Below are 23,656 nucleotides of genomic sequence, written 5' to 3' on the forward strand. Positions count from 1 at the left end.
ATGCCATTTTGATGGGGACAATTCAAAATGTCACCAGTGGCAGCGATAGATGCTACTGCACAGGTGCCGCAGATGGCGCCATTTGGATGAATGTTAATTTTAATTTTGAAACCACACAATATTCTATGCAGTATGTAAAATAGGGGGCAGGTCAGTGAAGGGTCAGTGACATGTCATAAGACCATACAGATAAATATGTAAGCAGAGCACCACATGAAGCCCCCGTCCACAGGCCACCCCATAGCACAACCATATCATTAACTGAAAACTACAAATACAGATGAAATAACAACCATAGGACAGATTTCATCACTCAAGGTATCATTTTAATCAGTATAACGGCACCAACCTGACACAGTCTGTATTTTACTAAGCACAATCCTGCTGACAAGTTCACTTTAAACATTTGATGGATTTAATGCAGTTCTCTGCTTCTGACAATCTCCAGTTGGGCGCTCTTTGAAAACCCGTAATCTGTTGGAGAACCTGTCAGTATGCATTCAATGGAACTAGGTCTTTTTTCAACCTATGTAGCTACGTAACTGATTTAGCCCTCCTCTTGGAGCTATGTTTTTTTACTTAAATGCATGTATTTGCAGCTAAAAGTAATTCTTGTTTTGCTGCACATTCAACTTTGATGTGATCTGTGTTTATAAATCAGCTAAGAGGAGCTCATGAAAGAGAGAAAAATAAGTTTGAAACTTTCTCATTGAATCGTCAGAATTAGCTCACTGAGGGATTTTCAATTGACCAATTCTGCAGCCAGCAATAGACAGCGCAGCACAAAGGTTAAAGATTGCAGACTGTGCAAAATGAAATTAAACAGCAATACAAAACTTATTTTCAGCCAAAAATACATGTATTTAAGTATGGAAAAAAATTGTCTGCAAAGGTGGATGAACTCGCATTACACAGTACTCATTCAAATCAATAGATTGTCTGGATGAGGCGAGACATAGAGGTGCTCTTTGTAGCCAATTTCTGTTCTATACAATTCCTGAATGGTAGACCCCTCCTATATGAGCTTATAAATCCCTAATAAGGTATTAAAAAATATTTTTTTTAAACAAGATAACCCCTTTAATAAGTTATGGTCCAACACTTGCAGAGACCCACCCAAGAAGTGAACTTTTCTGTGCATTTTGTAATAGGCATTGGTTTAGTTTGTCTGCACCTGGCAGCTTAAGCGGGGACACGCCTGATTATTCCCACATAGTTCTCAAAACCAGTTAATCAGGGAACCTGTTATATGTTAAACGAATTCCAAACCTTTCCACCAAGCAAACTTGCCTTGCATAGCAAGATAAAAAAAGTAAATGCATGCAACATAGATAAAACTCTTTCAATTAGAGAATCTTCAAAGTATGTTGTCTTCTCGTTACTGTAGTTTTCTTCATTATTATTCCTCATTTCAAAGACTGAGCAATGAAATTTGAGGAGAGGGCAACTACCACAACCAATCTCTCTAACTGCATTGTGTAGGTGAATGTAATAATTCTCAGTTCTCTACTAAGCAGGTTTTCTCCTTACAATGCGCACTGACAGTGCACTCTTTTGCTGGCTTGTCACTTCTCATAAGAGCCCCTTGAGAGAATGCACTGTTACTGTGTACTAAAAAAAAATATTGTACATTGACAAGATCCTACTGACATGCATCAAAATTAACAACTCACGCATAGCACAGCAGGGACAAGTCCAGCCCCTGAAACAGACGTCACACATGACTCTTCATTTCTGGATGGGGACAGACTGAGGCTGTGTCAGTGACCACAGTCTCTGCCTCCTGATGACATTTCATTTGAATATCTCAGCATACACTGAGGGTTCTCAAATGAAGTTTCATCAAACAGGAAGTAATAAAAAATATAAAGCAATTATATGGCGTAATGAGGAAATGGGAGGGAATTTTTATGATTAAGTGTTAACTTCGGCCCACTTCTTTAACTTTAATGGGTCTTGGGTGATGTAAGAAATAACCTCCCCCATATTCTTATCTATTTGAAAAGTTCCACTCCTCTACACTTGGCACTGTGTCCCTATCCGGTCTTTTGGCATCAACATCGGGGTGGAAATCATCGCATCTGCTGATTTGACTGCTGTCTTCACATTCCATATGATCAGGAAGATGGATGACCAGTGGCTACTGATGGCTGAATTGATGCGGCTTCCCCTAAAGTTAATGCCAGTAGACCACTGAGGGACACAATATCGAATGTGTAGGAGCAGACCATGACAGTTAACAGTTAAAGTAGTTGGCAATTCTATTTAGAAATTAATATTCAAGTGTATTTTTCTCAGGATTTACAGTATCATACTGCTTTATGTGTTTCCTAAAAGTACAACGTCTTAGTTCCTTTTTTGCAGATTATTCTCAATAAAACTGAAAAGAAGGAAGTTTAACCACTTCCTCTCTAATTCATGAACCCTGGACAATACTTTCCATCATTTACCAATTTTTAGCTTGTTACAAAACATGGTAATAAATGATATGTTTAGAAAAGCTGTGGTTTGTCAGGTCTGTCTTGTAAATGATGTTGCTGGTCTTGAAAATTAACATTTTGTCAATTAAAATGAATCTGTCAACAGGTTTTTGCTATGTAATCTGAATACCTCATGAGGTAGGGGCTGAGACACCAATTTCAGAGATGAACTCCCTGTTGTCCAAGTAGTCTGACCACGCCCCCTCCTCTGATAAGCAGCTTATTGTTAACTAGCAATGTACACAGAAAGCTGTGGTGTAGGTGGGATTTAGCTTTCTGAGCTCTCTGCCTGCTACATCTAAAAATTCTGTAAAAACAAAATCAGTGTGCATAAAAATGCACAGGATGACATCACCACCTGGTGAGCCTCCCAGCAAACAAATACACCAACTCCAATAAATTATGCCATAACAGGAGAAACTGGAGTGCGCGGTGACAGCAAGAAAAATACTTTTTTGTATAAAAATATAAATGTTTATTATGCATACAAAATATATAAATAATTATACATAGTAGAATAGTGCACCAAGGAGCATACAAGCAAAACACGAGGGCCACCCCTCTGGCAAAGCAATCCTATTGCAAGCAAATACTCAGGTCAACTGACCAAAAGAAAAAATGTATAAGAGGCAGGTCAGGAAGTTCCCATCATGGACCGCAATAATACCGCAATATATCCTGAGCAGCCAGGTTAGAAAAATGAATGATGCCGCTTACCGGGATCTAAGAAGCCAGAGAGGGAGCCCCAGGTGCCTAATGTCCACCCCCGACGCGCGTTTCGCGGGCTCTGAAGCCTGCTTCCTCAAGGGGATGATGTATAATTATTTATATATTTTGTATGCATAATAAACATTTATATTTTTATACAAAAAAGTATTTTTCTTGCTGTCACCGCGCACTCCAGTTTCTCCTGTTATGATCTAAAAATTCTGACAGCACCCAGTATATTAAGTGATACATTGTTGGAATCAGGATCTATTTTCCTACATTATGCTGCTCTCAGATGAGGTAGCAAAAACCTGGTGTCAGATTCACTCTAAATTTAACCCTGAAAAATTCTGTTGTACTGTATTTCGCTGCACAATGAGAAGGTGTAGAGGACCTGACATAGGCATTTGGATAACCATCAGAGCGACTGGATGACATGGAGATGAACATGGTGATGAGAAATTAACTTCACATACGGATATTTAATATCAAGATTCACACAAAGTCAGTTTTTTTTTTTGTATTTTTCACTGTTTTATTTTTCTTACTAATATCCATAATTAATACTAATATGGATAAAGATATGAAGGGACAAATTTTCCATGTATAGGTGTAGCCCTCAGTTACGGGGGATGCCATCAGGGTTGGATCAGTTGTCTTTATGAAGTTATTATAAGCTATCAAACAGACAATAATGTTATTCAGTGATTTAATGCCCTTTTTTAATTAACGGGAACCTGTTTGTCCCATGTAAGATAAGACCACCACCTTTCAGCCCTGATATACAGCATTCTAATATGCTGTACATAAGCCCCCAATCTGGCCTGCAACAAAAGAAACACAGATTTTATAATACTCACCTATGGAGCGGCCTGGTCCTATGGGTATTACTGTTGGTCAGGTGATGCCTCTCTTCTTGCGATGCTGTCCTCCTTCTTGCTTCATGTGGATCACATGTCGTTTGTCATCCATACAGTGTCTCCCAGCATCATTCTACTGTGTAGGCATACTTTTCTCTGCCCTGACAAGGGCAGAGCAAAGTACTGCAGTGTACATGCACCAGGAAAGGTCAAAGAGATCCCAGCACACATGCACTGCAGTACTTTACTCTGCCTTGGTCAGGGCAGAGAAGTATGCTTGCACAGGAGCGTGATGGTTGGGACACTGTGTGGATGATGTAGGACATGTCATCCACACAAAACAGAAGAGAGACGGACGACAATCGCAAGAAGGGAGGCACCGGACTGAGACAGCGATGCCAATCAGACCTGAACGCCCCATAGGAGAGTATAATAAAAGGTAGTTTCTTGTCTTGCAGGTCAGACTGGTGGCTTACATACAGCATATTAGAATGTTGAATGTCAGGGCTGAAAGGTGGTGGCCATATCTTACATGGAACTAATCTGGTGACAGGCTCCCTTTAAAGTCATTTAAGGTAACATTGTGTTGAATTGTATAGGAGGTGTTGAGTTTGGTGTAGTTTTACTCATGGGACAGGCCATAAACATACTTGGCATTTTGAGCTATTGATTACCGAGAAGGAAATATTGTACTGGTGACACAATAAAATTGCTTTAATATGAGATGAAATTAGTAATACCGGTACTATCAAGAAGCATAACATATTTTATATAGCCTTAAATCAAGCTTCGTTTGATATCTATATATATGAAGTTGAGTGTATGTATGTGTGTGTGCAGGGCCGGACTGGGACTAAAATTCAGCCCTGGCATTTGAAGTTACACAGGCCCACTAGTCACATGGTGCCTATATAATATCTTTGTACACTTGTAGTTTACAAGAAGTGAGAGGAGATTAACACGACTATATAACATGTAGTCACAGCTGTGCCCAGGATTTCAGCTCAGTCCTATTTATTGCTTTTAGGTACTCCTCCCAAATCTCTGTCCCCTTTTGTATGCATGATTACAGAATTCCTGACAGAACTGCTCTCTATTGGGCAACCAAACCCCCTGGTCATAGCTGCCCCTATCATACCTCCCAATTTTTGAAGAAGGGAAAGATGGACAAAGACTGCGCGCCGCTGCAAATTTTGGCCACGCCCATTATGGGCACACTGACTGGCACTAAGGAAGAGAGAAAACAGAGAGAGAGAGAAAAAAGAAAACAGAGAGAGCGAGAAAGAAAGGGGAAAGAAAGAAAGAGCAGTGAGAGACAAAGAAAGAACAGTGAGAGACAGAGAAAGAACAGAGAGAAAGAAAGAGGGGAAAGAAAGAAAGAACAGAGAGAGAGACAGAGAAAGAACAGAGAGAGAAAGAAAGAAGTAAAGAAAAGAAAGAAAGAACAGAGAGAAAGAGAGGAAAGAAAAAGAAAGAAAGAGGGGAAGAAAGAACAGAGAGAGAAAAAAGAAAGATTAGAGAGAGAAAGAACAGAGAGAGAAAGAAAGAAGAGAGAGAGAAACAAAATGAGGGAAAGACAGAACAGAGAATGAAAGAACAGAGAAAGAAAGAAAAAGAGAGAAAGAAATAAAGAAAGATTCTACAAAGATACTATAGTAGCCTGGCTCCCATTGTAGTGCCCACCTGAGCATCCCGGTGCAGGACCTATCATGATCCGCTCACATGGCCGGCATCCCCGATTCCAAGACGATCCTGCTGTCTGCGCTGTCGGAGGAGGACACGGTGATGGATCTGAAGCATTCCTGGTTCCGTCACAATCTCCTCAAGAAATTATTTCATTTCCGGTCAGCTTCCAGCACATCACTTCAGGTGGAACGTCATGTGTGTGTTTTAAAATGCTCCTCGGGGCTCCGCCGTGTACTCCTGTGTCAGTGGGAAAAGCCCGCTTTGTATGCTTTGTACACACTTGGCTCCGCTCCGTACATCCCGTACACATATGGCTCCACTCCATGCACACACGGCTCCACTCCGTCCACCTCGTACACGCGTGGCTCCTCTCCGTACACCTCGTACACGCGCGGCTCCGCTCCGTCCACCTCGTACACACGGCTCCTCTCCGTACACCTCATACACACACGGCTCCTCTCCGTACACCTCGTACACACACATGGCTCCGCTCCGTACATCTCGTACACACGGCTCCTCTCCGTACACCTCGTACACACGCGGCTCCACCTCGTACACACACACGGCTCCGCTCCGTACATCTCGTACACACGGCTCCTCTCCGTACACCTCGTACACACACACGACTCCGCTCCGTACATCTCGTACACACGGCTCCTCTCCGTACACCTCGTACACACGGCTCCGCTCCGTACACGCGTGGCTCCGCTCCGTACACCTCATACACACGGCTCCGCTCCGTACACCTCGTACATGCGCGGCTCCTCTCCGTACACAATTCGTACACACGGCTCCGCTCCGTACACCTCATACACACGGCTCCGCTCCGTACACCTCGTACACACACGGCTCCGCTCCGTACACCTCGTACACACGGCTCCGCTCCGTACACACGGCTCCGCTCCGTACACCTCGTACACACGGCTCCGCTCCGTACACCTCGTACACACGGCTCCGCTCCGTACACCTCATACACACACAGCTCTGCTACATCCACACTGTAAATCCTGACCCCACACATACTTACCTCAACCAGCACCATGACAACAGCAAAGCAGAGTCTTGCAGACGGTAGAGGCAAGGCTGAGCGCACAGGACCTGTGATGAGGTCACAGGAGGGGCGGAGTCAGGGATGACATGATCGGGGGTCTGGACAAAGGCTCCTGATCATGTGACCCCCTGACTCCTCCCCTCCTGTGACCTCATCACAGGTCGTGCGAAGAGAGTGAGCAGGCAAGCGAGTGCGACGCTGTGAGTGGCTGGGGGGGTCTCATGCTAAGGCGAGGATGGGGTGCGTGGGGGCTTATCTCCCTGCAGTGCGGGAGGAACTTGAAACTATCACCGCCGTGCTCGCAGAGGGCCGGCGGCAGGAGCAACAGTGGCCGCAGCAGCTGGCAAGCGGCCAGAGGATCGGGCGCTGCCGCCCGCGGCCCACGTGACAGCGGCCCAGCGGGAAAATGCCCGGTTGGTTATATTGCCAATCCGGGCCTGTGTGTGTGTCTGTGTATGTATCAAGCCCTGCCAACTCTGCATAGCCACAGGGAAAGAGACCCTGGTCCAGGGACAAACGCCAACAGTTGAAACACACAGCTTGGCTTCACATACATTGCACACACAGCTCTGCTGCAGGGACCTTCTGATCCCATGTATAGGGGGTTACTATACTTCTCCCAGTGATGTGATATAAGACTCCTGCATCTGACTCCTCCTCACAAGCACGTGACTGGGCACATGGTGGTGACATCATCACAGGTCATTTAACTGCCAGGATTGAGGGGAAATTCAGACATGTGGGGGGAAAATGAGAGGCATGATGGGAAAATGAGAGAAGTGAGGTGCTGCTGCAGTATGAGGCTGTGTATAGAGAAGAGTAGGGTGCTGCAGGTGGAGGTTGTGTATAAACCACATTCACACATTCAGTATTTGGTCAGTGTTTTACCTCAGTATTTATAAGCCAAAACCACGAGTGGGAGAAAAATACAGAAGTGGTGACGTGCTTCTAATAAACTTTTCTTCTGATTGTTTTACGCTAAGTTTTAGCTTACAAATATTGAGGTAAAAATACTGACCAAATAACGTGTAAACAAGGTCTAAAGGAGAAAAGTGTGGTGCTGCAGAAGAAGTAGAATGTCCAATATAATCATTATAATTTGTTATAACTAACCACAGTTAGTTACTATGACCGTGCTCTTCAGCTAGTTATAGATATATATACAATTAAAAAGTACCTATGATATGTAAAGAGAACCTGTCACCTGTTGTGGCCGCTATAAGATGCAGCCACCACCTTTCAGGGCTTACTGTATCTACAGCATTATATAATTATATATATATATATTATATAATGCTGTAGATAAGCCCTCGGTCCTACCTGAAAGATAAGAAAAATAAGTTTTATTATACTCACCCGGGGGGCGTGGTCCGATGCGGTCCAGTCTGAAGGGTGTCGCAGGTCCGGGTCCAGCGCCTCCCATCTTCTTGCAATGCCGCCCTCCTGCTTGCTTCGTAGCTCCCGGCATCGCACTTCTGAGCAGGCGTACTTCTCTGCCCTGTTGAGTGCAGAGCAAAGTACTGAAGTGCGCAGGAACCAGAAAAAGTCAGAGAGGCCCAGCGCCTGCGCACTGCAGTACTTTTCTCTGCCCTCAACAGGGCAGAGAAATACACCTGCGCAGGTGCGCGATGTCGGGGAGCCATGAAGCAAGCATGAGGCCGGCGTCGCAAGAAAATGAAAGGTGCCGGACCTGGACTTGTGACACCCATTGGACTAGACTGCACCGGACCGCCCCCTGGGTGAGTATAATAAAACTTATTTTTCTTATCTTGCAGGTCGGAATGGGGGCATTTATAGAATCCTGTAGATAAGCCCGGAAAGGTGGTGGCTGCATCTTATAGTGGCCAAAACAGGTGACAGGTGCACTTTAATTTAAATGACTGGTACAATATAACGTGTAGTAGATTGGTGGTGGTCTCGTTCACTCAAAAATTTACTCTGCTGGCAAAACCTCAGCCTGACATTTTGCCTTAGCCTCTGTTAGGCGTTGGGTTCCTGCCACTGCACAGCAGGAATCCAGAGCCTTGCACCCAGCGGTCTCCCATTCTTCTTCGGCTGCAGTGGAGCCTGCTCAGCAGATTTGTTGGTCCTGGCACTCTGCCCAGGCCAACTCCGTGGGTTTGCTTGCTGCTGCTACCTCTGGCACAGCTATGACAATGCATGCTGCTCAGCAGCGAGATTCTCCAGGGACTAAGTCCTCATGTCGGGCCACTGAGCATGCCCGTTGAGTGATCTCCCATTGGAGATCAAGGGTCACGTGCTCAGGTCCTGCTCGTGTTCGGATTGGCCCATCCGAGAAGCCAGAAAGGTCCCGGACGCCCGTGGCTATAAAAGGTTTGCATGGCCACTCGCCCATGCGCTAGTATAGACTGTATTTACATACTATGTGGAGTGAGTGATGTATGCACGTATGAATGTCTCTGGTGAATGACTCATTAAGAAACCCCTACCCTTGGTACGCATGTGTTGGGCAGCCTAGCCTGCTAGCGCCCAGGCTTAGGCGTAGGTAGGTCTGAGGTTGAGTCAGGCATCTGGCCTCACCAGGGACTCGGCACGCCTCAGTACACGTGCTCCATAGCCAGCATCTATAGCGGCGCTCGCGGCAGCGACGACGCGCGTTCAGTAGGCCTAGAAGGACTCTAACCCCGTGTCCTTGGGGTAGAGTTCTGTGGCCATACACTGTGCACTCTTTTGGCCGAGCTCCGCATCTACAGGCTCCGCATCTACTTTCAGCGGTGGTGCGGCTCTGTGCAGTAACAGAGTTCGCCCTGTTCATATTGGGTGACGTAACCCATGTGTGACTGGTTTCACACCGCTTAATTCTTCCGCCATTACTTAGCAGCAGTGTACCACTTCTGCACTGTGGACCCCGGGCTGCGAATGCACCTACTATTATTTTATAATTTGGTGCGTTCCGCCAGCCTTAACATTATACTAGTGCCAGGGTCTGGCTAGTAATGGCGGATGAATAGCGATTGCTGCAGTACATCCGGCAGCTGCAGGGCAGGTTGGCGGCTCGCGAGCGTTCAGCCTCAGCTGCGGATGTTACTGCGGTCGCTGTTCAGGCAGCCACAGAGGCTGTCTCCCGTGTGACCACAGCCATCCCTGCCCCGACTTTGTCCCGCCTCCCGCTGCCTGAGAAGTTCTCGGGTGATAGTGCTTCTTGTAGGGGTTTCATAAGCCAGTGCTCTATACAGCTGGAGCTGCTGGCCACACGATTCCCCTCTGAGCGGGCTAAAGTGGGATTTATTATTTCCCTCTTGTCGGGCAGGGCTTTGGAGTGGGCCACACTGCTGTGGGAGCGTGGTGATCATGTGGTGCAGAGTGTCTCGCGGTTCTTGGACACTCTGACGCAGGTCTTCCTGGGGCCACGAGTCACCCATGACACCGCCCTCCGGCTGCTGGCATTATCACAGGGCTCGTCCATGGTCAGCCACTTTGCCATCCAGTTCCGGATGCTGGCCTCAGAGTTAGAGTGGCCAGATAAGGTCCTCATTCCGGCATTCTGGAGAGGTTTGGCTGGCCATGTGAAGGACGCTCTGGCCACCAGGGAGATTCCCGCTACACTGGAGGAGCTTATCACTGTCTCCACCCGTATTGATCTTCGCTTCGCCGAGCGAAGGTTGGAGCGGGTCCAGTGTAGGCAGAGGTTTAGGTTGGCACCTAGCTTTGCTAAACCTCTGGAATCTTCCGATCGGGCGTCCGAGCGTCAGGGGGCTTCCCGTGAGGGATCCAGGCCCCGGTCCTCTCGAGCTCCTGTGAGTTGTCATGTTTGCCGGCAGTCTGGTCACCTTGTCAACCGGTGCCCACAGCAGCTGGGAGAACGCTTGCGCCTAGTGGCCGTAGGAGGCGGCACACTAGAATCAGTGGCGTTTTCCTCCAAGCTGTCCTTTAATGGGACACTTGAGGTTGATTCTTCCACTCTGGCGGTGGAGGTTTGCATGGATTCCGGGGCAGAGGGCAATTTTATGACGTTAGCCTTCGCTCAACGGCTCGCTATACCTCTGGTTATGATGTCTACACCAGGCACCGTCAGAGTGGTGAACGGCGCCACTCTACCCTCACAGATAACCCACCAGACCGCCCCATTGTTACTCTCAGTGGCTCCATCTCATCAGGAGACGATATCCCTCCTCGTCATGCCCGAGGGTATTGACCAGGTACTTCTAGGGGTTCCCTGGTTGCGGTACCACTCCCCCCATATAGAGTGGTCCTCAGGGAGGATTATTGGGTGGAGTAAATCGTGAGGGTAGATGTCTGAGGGAGTACGTTCAGGTTACCTCCACCAAGGTTCCCGCAGATCTCTCCTCGCTCCCCAAACACTTTCGACAGTATGCGGACGTGTTCTCCAAAAAGGCGGCGGAGACCCTTCCACCGCATCGCCCCTATGACTGTCCTATTGACCTCTTGCCTGGTGCTGAGCCTCCCCGGGGTCGAGTCTATCCACTATCTCTCCCGGAGACAGAGGCCATGTCTCAATACATCAGGGAGAATCTGGCAAGAGGATTCATTAGGAAGTCAGTGTCACCAGCGGGGGTGAGATTTTTCTTCCTCCAGAAGAAGAGTGGGGAACTACGTCCTTGCATTGATTACAGGGGTCTTAACGCCATCACCGTTAAGAATAAGTATCCTCTGCCCCTGATATCAGAGCTGTTTGATAGGCTACGGGGAGCGAGAGTGTTTACCAAACTTGATCTGCGGGGGGCTTACAACCTGATTCGCTTCCGTGATGGGGACGAATGGAAGACGGCATTTAACACCAGGGATGGGCACTACGAATACCTGGTGATGCCCTTCGGCCTCTGTAATGCCCCGGCCGTCTTCCAAGACTTTGTGAATGATATCTTCTGGGATATGCTTACCACCTCGGTTGTAGTCTGTCTGGATGATATTCTCATCTACTCACCAGATATTGACTCCCACCGGAGAGATGTTTGCAAAGTTTTCGATCACCTGTGGGCAAACTCCCTCTATGCCAAGTTGGAGAAGTGTGTGCTTGAGCAGGAGTCCTTGCCTTTCCTGGGCAATATCATCTCCGCCCGGGGGTTGTCCATGGATCCTGCAAAAGCTACAGGCGGTGATGGATTGGCAGGAACCTCATTCTCTCAAAGCGGTGCAGCGCTTTATGGGGTTCATAAATTACTATCGCCAATTCATCCCCCACTTCTCGACTTTGGTAGCACCCTTGGTAGCCCTCACCAAAAAGGGTGCAAACCCCAAGTTGTGGTCGGAACCGGTCTCCAAGGCCTTCTCCTCCATTAAGTCCCATTTCGCTAGTGCTCCCATTCTACATCGCCCCAATGTAGATAAGCCCTTCATTCTGGAAGTGGATGCATCTTCCGTCGGTGCTGGAGCAGTCCTGTTTCAGAAGGACACGCAAGGTCGGAAGCACCCATGCTTCTTTTTCTCCAAGACTTTCACACCGGCGGAGAGGAATTATGCCATCGGGGACAGGGAGTTGCTAGCGATGAAGTTGGCCTTCTCGGAGTGGAGACACCTCCTGGAGGGGATCGCCATCCTTTCCAGGTGTTCACCGACCACAAAAACTTGGTGTATTTACAAACAGCCCAGTGGCTAAATTCTCACCAGGCCAGATGGTCTTTGTACTTTTCCCAGTTCCACTTCACCCTCCATTTTCTCTCCGGGGAGAAGAACGTCCAGGCCGATGCTCTCTCCCGCTCTGTGGTGTCATCGGAGGAAGATGAGGAGGAGCTTCGGCTGATCGTCCCATCCGAAAGCCTGAGGACTGTGGCTCCGGTTGCCCTTGAGTCAGTACCTCCAGGCAAGACATTTGTCCCTGCCCGTCTGCGACCGGAGGTCCTCTCTTGGGCTCATTCGTCCAGGGTGGGTGGACATTTCAGGATAAAACGGACCTCTGAGCTTCTGGCGAGGATGTACTGGTGGCTGCATATGGCCCGAGACATCAGGGACTATATTCAGGCATGCGTCTCTTGCGCCCAGAATAGGTCCGCTGGGCTTCTTTTTCCTCTGCCAGTAGCAGACAGGCCCTGGGAGATGGTCGTTATGGATTTTGTGGTGGGGCTAACCAAGTCCAGTGGCAACACAGTCATTTGGGTTGTCACCGACCATTTCTCTAAGATGGTGCACCTGGTATCTCTCTCCCGGTTACCTTCTGCGAGGGGCCTGGCAGTGTTGTTCATTAAGCACGTTTTCCGCCTGCAAGGCATGCCGGACAAGATTGTCAGTGACCGGGGTCCTCAGTTTGCTTCCCAGTTTTGGAGAGAGCTTTGTTCCCTGCTCAGCATTGAGCTGAATCTCTCCTCAGCCTATCATCCCGAGACGAACGGGTTGGTAGAGAGAGCCAACCAGACCCTGATCACATATCTTCGACATTTTGTCTCGGCCAGGCAGGACGACTGGGCATCCTTGCTACTGTGGGCAGAGTTCGCTTTGAACAATGCTGTGGCCAACTCCACCGGTCAGACCCCATTCCTCCTAAATTACAGCCAGCATCCGCGCGTCCCTGTTCCCATGCCTGTGTCATCCACCGACTCCAGGGTGGCAGACTGGGTGGTGGAGGCACGCGATATTTGGGATCACACCAAGGATGCTATCCGGGCTTCCAAGGAGAGAATGAGGATCTCCGCTGATGCACACCAGCGCCCTGCTCCGACTTTTGCCCCTGGCGACTTGGTGTGGCTCGCCGCCCGAAACATCAGGCTAAGTTCGCACCGCGCTACATTGGCCCTTTCAAGGTCCTCGAGCAGATCAGCGCTGTGGTCTACCGTCTGGCCCTTCCACCACACTTGGTTATCTCTGATACATTCCACGTGTCCCTCCTTAAGCCTGTTCACTTGTCCCGGTTCTCTGAGTCATCTGCCGGGACATCAGACTTGTCTTCGGACGAGTTTGAGGTCAATGCCATCGTGGGTTGTAAGGTGATGCGGGGCAAAAAGTTTTACTTGGTGGATTGGAAGGGTCATGGTCCAGAGGCTCAGACCTGGGAGCCAGTGGAGAACATGCACGCTCAGCTCCTCATTGCTGCGTTTGAGCGTAGCGAGGCTCAGAGGGTAGGGGGGTAATGTTAGGCATCGGGTTCCTGCCACTGCACAGCAGGAATCCAGAGCCTTGCACCCAGCGGTCTCCCATTCTTCTTCAGCCACAGTGGAGCCTGCTCAGCAGATTCATCGGTCCCAGTGCTCTGCCCAGGCCAACTCCGTGGGTTTGCTTGCTGCTGCCACCTCTGGTACAGCTATGACAATGCATGCTGCTCAGCAGCGAGATTCTCCAAGGACTAAGTCCTCATGTTGGGCCACTGAGCATGCCCGTGGAGTGATCTCCCATTGGAGATCAAGGGTCACGTGCTCAGGTCCTGCTCGTGTTCGGATTGGCCCATCCGAGAAGCCAGGAAGGTCCCGGACGCCCGTGGCTATAAAAGGTTCGCATGGCCACTCGCCCATGCTCTAGTATAGACTGTATTTACAGACTATGTGGAGTGAGTGATGTATGCACGTATGAATTTCTCTGGTGAATGACTCATTGAGAAACCCCTACCCTTGGTACGCATGTGTTGGGCAGCCTAGCCTGCTAGCGCCCAGGCTTAGGCGTAGGTAGGTCTGAGGCTGAGTCAGGCATCTGGCCTCACCAGGGACTCGGCACGCCTCAGTACACGTGCTCCATAGCCAGCGTCTATAGCGGCGCTCGCGGCAGCGACACCGCGCGTTCAGTGGGCCTAGAAGGACTCTAACCCCATGTCCTTGGGGTAGAGTTCTGTGGCCATACACTGTGCGCTCTTTTGGCCAAGCTCTGTGAGTTAACAGGCTCCGGCATCTTCTTTCAGCGGTGGTGCGGCTCTGTGCAGTAACAGAGTTCGCCCTGTTAACATTGGGTGATGTAACCCACGTGTGACTGGTTTCACACTGCTTAATTCTTCCGCCATTACTTATAAACACGGAACAGAAAAAGCGATCACAAGTCCAAAGTTATTATGAAAAATCCATGCAAAAATTCTTTATTATAAAAAAGTATACAGATGAGGAAAGCAAAACACCACAATGTGAAATTAGCTAAAAAGCCAAGGCGCCGACACATGCTGCAGACATCTCAAATATAAAGTAAATTACAGCAAGATAATATTGCGTTTAGATAAACATCCCCATGCCCTTTTTTTATAGATCATGATTTTTAGCTAATTTCACATTGTGGTGTTTTGCTTTCCTCATCTGTATGCTTTTTTATAATAAAGAATTTTTGCATGGATTTTTCATAATAACTTTGGACTTGTGATCGCTTTTTCTGTTCCATGTTTATATATATTTGCGATTAGTCCTTATTTTGGTCCATTATTCCAGCATCAAATTTATTTGGCATTGGCCCTATGAACTCATACATTAATTATGATATTGGTGCGTTTGTTGAATTGTTTTCTCCCCTTTCCCCTCTCTTTTCGCCATTACTTAGCAGCAGTGTACCACCTCTGCACGGTGGACCCCGGGCTACGAACGCACCAACTATTATTTTATAATTTGGTGCGTTCCGCCATCCCTAACAGCCTCTGCACAGAGTGGTGTACAGACTCAATAAAAAGTCTATGAGCACAAACTCCACTGATTAAAATGCTCACCCTATACACCACAAAGATTATTTAATTATGTATTTGACTCACTTGTATAGCACCATCATATTTCACAGGGAGGGGGTTTGAATCCACTGACAGGTTTCTTTTAAAAATTTTCAGCCCCTTTTTCTAAACCTGTATTACATATGTTTGCATTGAGCTCCCGCCATTCGGCAGATAGAGGACAGCAGAATTTGATGCTCTGTTGATGCAGAATGTATGTCTTCCTTTAAATGATTTTTAAAAATAAACAATAGTATTTTCCATTTTAATGAACATATTTTTCATGCCAAGGTACTCTTAGGTTTTCCATTCACAAATCCCATGAATATTTTATTAGTTGTTCACAATCCCTGTAATATATCGTTACACTCCTAACATCTTTTCACTGCTACCATAAATATCCAGTAAATATTAATTATGTGACATTCATTAAAAACTATTCATTATCTTCTGTTAATACTGAAATTATGGTGCCTGAGGCAAGGTGCCTATATTGTGAAACTGAAGACTGCCGTCGTATTCTTACTCTTTATTTTCTAAATCTTCCTATTGTTGTCTCGTCTAGAAAATGATTATATACTTCCCTTTCAAGTGTGTATCTTCTTTAACCCCTTCACCCCCAAGGGTGGTTTGCACGTTCATGACCGGGCCAATTTTTACAATTCTGACCACTGTACCTTTATGAGGTCATAACTCTGGAACGCTTCCATGGATCCCGGTGATTCTGACAATGTTTTCTCGTGACATATTGTACTTCATGTTAGTGGTAAAATTTCTTCAAATAACTTGCGTTTATTTGTGAGAAAAACGGAAATTTGGTGAAAATTTTGAAAATTTCGCAATTTTCCAACTTTGAATTTTTTTCCCTTAAATCACAGAGATACGGCACACAAAAAACTTGATAACTAACATTTCCCACATGTTTACTTTACATCAGCACAATTTTGGAACCAAAATTTTTTTTTGTTAGGAAGTTATAAGGGTTAAAAGTTGACCAGCGATTTCTCATTTTTACAACACCATTTTATTTTTAGGACCACATCACATTTGAAGCCACTTTGAGGGGTCTATATGATAGAAAATACCCAAAAGTGACACCATTCTAAAAACTGCACCCCTTAAGGTGCTCAAAACCACATTCAAGAAGTTTATTAACCCTTTAGGTGCGTCACAGGAATTTTTTTGAATATTTAAAAAAAAATGAACATCTAACTTTTTTTCATAAAAAAAATACTTCAGGTTCAATTTTTTTTATTTTACCAAGGGTAACAGGAGAAATTGGACTGCAAAAGTTATTGTGCAATTTGTCCTGAGTACGCAGATACCTGATATGTGGGGGGAACGACTGTTTCGGCGCATGGCAGAGCTCAGAATGGAAGGAGCGCCGTTTGACTTTTTCAATGCAAAATTGGCTGGAATTCAGATTGGACGCCATGTCACGTTTGGAGAGTCCCTGATGTACCTAAACAGTGGAAACCCCCTACAAGTGTCCCCATTTTGGAAACTAGACCCCCCAAGGAACTTATCTAGATATGTGGTGAGAACTTTGAACCCACAAGGGCTTTACAGAAGTTTATAACGTACAGCGGTACAATTAAAAAATCATATTTTTTCCACAAAAATGATCTTTTCACCCCAATTTTTATTTTCCCAAGGGTAACAGGACCCTAAAAGTTATTGCGCAATTTGTCCTGAGTACGCTGATACCCCACATGTGGGGGTAAACCTCTATTTGGGCGCATGGCAGAGCTCGGAAGGGAAGCAGCGCCATTTGACGTTTTTGGCTGGAATTGAGATCGGACACCATGTCGCGTTTGGAAAACTCCTGATGTACCAAAACAGTGGAAACCCCCCACAAATGACACCATTTTGGAAACTAGACCCCCTAAGGAACTTATCTAGATGTGTGGTGAGAACTTTGAACCCCCATGGGCTTCACAGAAGTTTATAACATAAAGCCATACAATTAAAAAATCATATTTTTTCCACAAAAATGATCTTTTCACCCTCAATTCTTATTTTTCCAAGGGTAACAGGACCCTAAAAGTTATTGTGCAATTTGTCTTGAGTACGCTGATACCCCACATGTGGGGGTAAACCACTATTTGGGCGCATGGCAGAGCTCGGAAGGGAAGCAGCGCCATTTGACGTTTTTGGCTGGAATTGAGATCGGACACCATGTCGCGTTTGGAAAACTCCTGATGTACCAAAACAGTGGAAACCCCCCACAAATGACACCATTTTGGAAACTAGACCCCCTAAGGAACTTATCTAGATGTGTGGTGAGAACTTTGAACCCCCATGGGCTTCACAGAAGTTTATAACATAAAGCCATACAATTAAAAAATCATATTTTTTCCACAAAAATGATCTTTTCACCCTCAATTCTTATTTTTCCAAGGGTAACAGGACCCTAAAAGTTATTGTGCAATTTGTTCTGAGTACGCTGATACCCCACATGTGGGGGTAAACCACTATTTGGGCGCATGGCAGAGCTCGGAAGGGAAGCAGCGCCATTTGACGTTTTTGGCTGGAATTGAGATCGGACACCATGTCGCATTTGGAAAACTCCTGATGTACCAAAACAGTGGAACCCCCCCACAAATGACACCATTTTGGAAACTAGACCCCCTAAGGAACTTATCTAGATGTGTGGTGAGCACTTTGACCCCCCCAGTGCTTCACAGAAGTTTACAACGCCCGGGCGTGAAAATAAAAAATTCATATTTTTTCCACAAACATGATCTTTTAGTCACCATTTTTTTATTTTCCCAAGGGTACCAGGAGAAATTGGACCCCAAAAGTTGTTGTCCAATTCGTCCTGAGTATGCTGATACCCCATATGTGGGAGAAAACTACTGTATGGGCACACGTCGGGGCTCGGAAGGGAAGTAGTGACGTTTTGGAATGCAGACTTTGATGGAATGGTCTGCGGGTGTCATGTTGCCTTTGGAGAGCCCCTAATGTACCTAAACAGTGGAAACCCCCCACAAATGACACCATTTTGTAAATTAGACCCCCCAAGGAACTTATCTAGATGTGTGGTGAGCACTTTGAACCCCCAAGGGCTTCACAGAAGTTTATAATGCCAGGACATGAAAATAAAAAAATCGTATTTTTTCCACAAACATGATCAATTAGTCCCCAATTTTTTTATTTTCCCAAGGGTAACAGGAGAAATTGAACCCCAAAAGTTGTTGTCCAATTTGTCCTGAGTACGCTGACACCCCATATGTGGGATAAAACTACTGTATGGACACACGTCAGGGCTCGGAAGGGAAGTAGTGACGTTTTGGAATGCAGACTTTGATGGAATGGTCTGCGGGTGTCATGTTGCCTTTGGAGAGCCCCTAATGTACCTAAACAGTGGAAACACCCCACAAATGACACCATTTTGTAAACTAGACCCCCCAAGGAACTTATCTAGATGTGTGGTGAGCACTTTGAACCCCCAAGAGCTTCACAGAAGTTTATAATGCCAGGGCATGAAAATAAAAAAATCGTATTTTTTCTACAAACATGATCAATTAGTCCCCAATTTTTTTATTTTCCCAAGGGTAACAGGAGAAATTGAACCCCAAAAGTTGTTGTGCAATTTGTCCTGAGTACGCTGACACCCCATATGTGGGATAAAACTACTGTATGGACACACGTCAGGGCTCGGAAGGGAAGTAGTGACGTTTTGGAATGCAGACTTTGATGGAATGGTCTGCGGGTGTCATGTGCGTTTGGAGAGCCCCTAATGTACCTAAACTATTGAAACTCCCCACAAGTGACCCCATTTTGGACACTAGACCCCCCACGGAACTTATCTAGATGTGTGGTGAGCACTTTGAACCCCCAAGTGCTTCACAGAAGTTTATAACACTCGGACGTGAAAATAAAAAAATCATTTTTTTCCTCAAAAATGATATTTTTGCCCCCAATTTTTTATTTTCCTAAGGGTAACAGGAGAAATTGGACCCCAAAAATTGTTTTGCAATTTGTCCTGAGTAGGCTGATACCCTACATGTGGGGGTAAAACACTGTTTGGGCACATAGCAGAGCTTGGAAGGGAAGGAGCACCATTTGACTTTTTCAACTCAGAATTGGCTGGAATTGAGATCAGACGCCATGTTGCATTTGGAGAGCCCCTGATGTGCCCAAACAATGGAAACCCCCAATTCTAACTCCAACCCGAACCCCAACATGCCCCTAACCCTAACCCTAGCCCTAACCCTAGCCCTAACCCTAGCCCTAACCCTAACCCTAGCCCTAACCCTAACCCTAACCCTAGCCCTAACCCTAACCCTAGCCCTAACCCTAACCCTAGCCCTAGCCCTAACCCTACCCCAACACACCCCTAGCCCTAACCCTAACCCTAATGGAAAAATGGAAATAAATACATTTTTTTTATTTTATTATTTTTCCCTAACTAAGGGGGTGATAACGGGGGGGTTGATTTACTATTTATGGCGGTTTTTATGTTTGGCGGCTGTCGCACGCTAAAAGACGCTTTTTATTGTAAAAATAGTTTTTGCATCACCACATATTGAGAGCTATAATTTTTCCGTATTTTGACCCACCGAGTCATGTGAGGTCTTATTTTTTGCGGGACGAGTTGATGTTTTTATTGGTACCATTTTCGGGCACGTGGAATTTTTTGATCGCTTTTTATTCCGATTTTTGGGACGCAGAATGAACAAAAACAAGCGTTTCATGAATTTCTTTTGGGGGTGGTGCGTTTACACCATTCCACGTGCGGTAAAATTGATAAAGAGGTTTTATTCTTCACGTCAGTACGGTTACAGCGATACCTCATTTAGGTCGTTTTTTTATGTTTTTGTCGGTTTTATGCAATGAAAACTATTTTATATAAAAAATAATTATTTTTGCATCGCTTTATTCAGCGAGCTATAACTTTTTTATTTTTTCGCTGATGATGCTGTGTGGCGGCTCGTTTTTTGCGGGACAAGATGTCGTTTTCAGCGGTACCATGGATATTTATATGCGTCTTTTTGATCGCGCGTTATTACACTTTTTGTTTGGCGGTATGATAATAAATCATTATTTTTTGCTTCGTTTTTTATTTTTATTTTTTAAGGGGTTCGCTAAAGGGGTTAACTAATGGGACAGTTTTATAGGGCGGGTCGTTACGGACGCGGAGATACCTAATATGTGTACTTTTATTGTATTTTATTTTTTTTCCTGAATCAACTCTTATCTCCTTGCGACATGATATGAGAAAACCATTTTGAGAAGAGCTGTCTAGGATAAGAAAAACATGGCTGTTATTTTCAATTTCACACACAATCTGTGGACAAATGTGGTTCTGAAAGAAAGCAGCCATGCATTTTGTGCTTTATAAGATGCACCGGACCATAAGATGCACCTCAAATTTTGTGGAGGAAATTTTTTTTTTTTATAAAATAGTGGTGCGTCACATAGTTTGCTTTTACGGTAGCTTACCAGGGAAGGCAGCTGAGGTGGAGCTGGGTCCCAGGAGACAGGGTCACTTCTGCAGGAAACTGGCAATGGCAGGAGTGGGGCGATGCTTCAGGGCCCTGACTGGGAGGAGGAGGTGTTTGGGCGAGAGCTCTATCTGAGCATGCACCTCCTCCAGTGGCCATTTTCCACCACAGTGAAAAAGATGGGAAGTGAGGGGACTCCTGATATTTTCTGAAACCCTGGGCCCTGCTGCAGCCATGTACCACCAAATGCCACTTCCTCCAAGCTTAGGACCCACAGTACCGCCCCACTCCTGCCACCGCCGCCAGCTTCCTCCAGCAGCGACCCTGCCTCCTGGGACCCCGCTCCACTGTAGCCACCCCATCCCCATGTTAAGCTACATGTGGATTATAAGACACACCACCATTTCTCCCCAAATTGGCAAAAAAGTGCGTTATATAATCCAAAAGATATGGTCTTTCTAATTCTGGACAACCTCGCCAATGTTTGTGCAGAACTTACAGAGTGATTTGTATTATAGCAAATGCAATTCTTATCTTTTTATATTGCGCTAACATATTCCTCAGCGCTTTACAGTTTGCACACATTATCATAACTGTCCCCAATGGGGCTCACAATCTAAATTCCCTATCAGTATTGTCTTTGGAATGTGGGAGGAAACCGGAGTACCCAGAGGAAATCCACGCAAACACGGGGAGAACATACAAACTCCTTGCAGATGTTGTCCTTGGTGGGATTCGAACCCAGGACTCCAAGGCTGCAGTGCTATCCACTGAGCCACCGTGCTGCCCGTTCTTATATCAGGAAATATATAGTACTCTGAGACATGAAAAACATGTTTCAGTGTATAATAGTAACCCAGCTAAGGAGTTTGAAATTATTGACTTTCTCTAATGACAACTATTTTAATATAAAACGCATATAAGATAATTCTGTAAATTCACCAAGGTAAATTCCGTACAGTGAGGATGAGTAAAATGATTCAAAGAAAATTTAATTTATGTAGAATTTTAAGAGCAATTGAAACAATTTACAATTTGATTCATGCAAACTGCCAAAAAAAACACCTGCTTCCATCTTACACATTGCTGAAGATTGCATCAGCCACAGAACGCTTACATATTGCCTTGCAGCTCTCATACCACATGGCATAGCAAAGCCAATCATGATGGACTATCATAACTTGTATATAAGCTGAAGCAGAGTATGCAGCAGCCATATTAGGGTGATTTAGGAAAGTGAGAGCACATCAGAGCTCAAAACTCAGTAATAGAGATAGTAATGTGTTGTATAACTGCAGCTCTGAAGAAGATGAGAGTAATACTCTGGGAATAATACGCAAATTCAATTGAAAGGTGAACAGAGAGGTAGGAGAGGCGCCAGCAGCAGTGACAGTGTAATTGATCAGCGACATGGTGTAGGCGGTATTTCTCCTGCTGCATTTGATTCTTAATGCACTAGAAATCAGCAGCAAGGCAGCACAATATTTTATAGAGAAGTAAAAAACTGAAATCAGTGTAAATCAGTATGCTTACTTGCTGCAAATAACTAAACCTAGTTTTTTCATTTCTTGAGCAATCCTTTTTGTGAAAGCGGTATAATTTTTTTTTAAATAGAAAAACAAATTCCTAAAATCTCAGACATTTTACTGCAACTGTCTATCTCAAAATGTATGCATATCACATACAATTTTTTTTACATGTCTGTCTTTCTAGTGAAACTTTACATCCGCTGGCTTTTTGGATGTGTACCTACCTTGCATTTTTTATCATGTCATTTTTGTGAAGGGGGGTAGATTTTGTAAGAATGAAATAAAAAATGAAGAGGAGAAATTTAACAGTGCATGTCAGCTTTTGCACACCAGTTTTACTTGTCCACTTGGACAAGGATATACTCCACATCAACAGTGGCATGTAAAAGTTTTTGCACCCTTGTCAATATTACTGATATTGTGAACAGTTAAGCAAGTTAGTTAACGATGAAATGATCTCTAATAGAGCTAAAGTTAAAGATGATACATTTACTTAGCATTACATATTGTAGGTTTTTTACATTTTAAACATTACAAAAAGGAAAATTGGCAGATGCTAAAGTTTGGGGCACCCTGAATGGTTAGTACCTAGTAGCACCATCTTTTGCAAGTATCACAGCTTCTAAATGCTTTTTGTAGCTAGCCAAGAATCTTTCAATAATTGAAGGATTCTCATTAATTCTCCCTTGGAAAATTCATCCAATTCTGTGAGATTCCTGGGTCATCTTGCATGCACTGCTATTTTGAGGTCTAGCCATGATTATCGATGATGTTCAGAACAGGGAACTGTATGGTACATAATAAAACCTTCAGCTTGTGCCTTTTCAGGTAGTTTACTGTGGATTTTGTTTGTTTGTTTTAATGTTTTATTTATTGAAATCTGCAAGTTACATCAGAAAGAAAGCAATCAACAAAGTAGCTTACGAAAGTATTATATAACCTACAAATTCCACTTTTCGGGAGTTAAACAAATGGTTTGAAATATCAATACATGGCAAAAACTATTGATATACAGAGGTTTAAGGACAACAACAGCCTTAAAGGAACTTCCAGTAGCAAGAATATCTGGGTTCAAATCTGGGTTCTTTCCATCCACACGTCCTTGCTACATCACATATGCCATGATTTCAAACAAAGATGAAAAAGAACAAAAAAGTAAAAAAACAGTATAAGGAATAAAGGGACAGAAGGTCAAGTAGTGAAAAGAGGAAGTTGGAAGATAGGGGTGGAATATAGGGGAAGCAAGGGGAGGGGGGGAGAGGGGAACACTAGGCAACAAGGGCTTCGTCTACTCTGATAAAGCCGAACAAG

General features: G+C 45.2%; 1 protein-coding gene across 1 annotated transcript in view; it reads left to right on the plus strand.

Moving 5' to 3' along the window:
* Window positions 1-23,656, plus strand: part of LOC141063457 (myelin and lymphocyte protein-like) — a 98,674-nt gene that overhangs the window by 865 nt on the left and 74,153 nt on the right. The window lies entirely within an intron of this gene.

This window comes from Dendrobates tinctorius, unplaced genomic scaffold (genome assembly GCF_039654945.1).
Source record: "Dendrobates tinctorius isolate UK_male_01 unplaced genomic scaffold, ASM3965494v1 ptg000250l, whole genome shotgun sequence".
Lineage (NCBI taxonomy): Eukaryota > Metazoa > Chordata > Amphibia > Anura > Dendrobatidae > Dendrobates > Dendrobates tinctorius.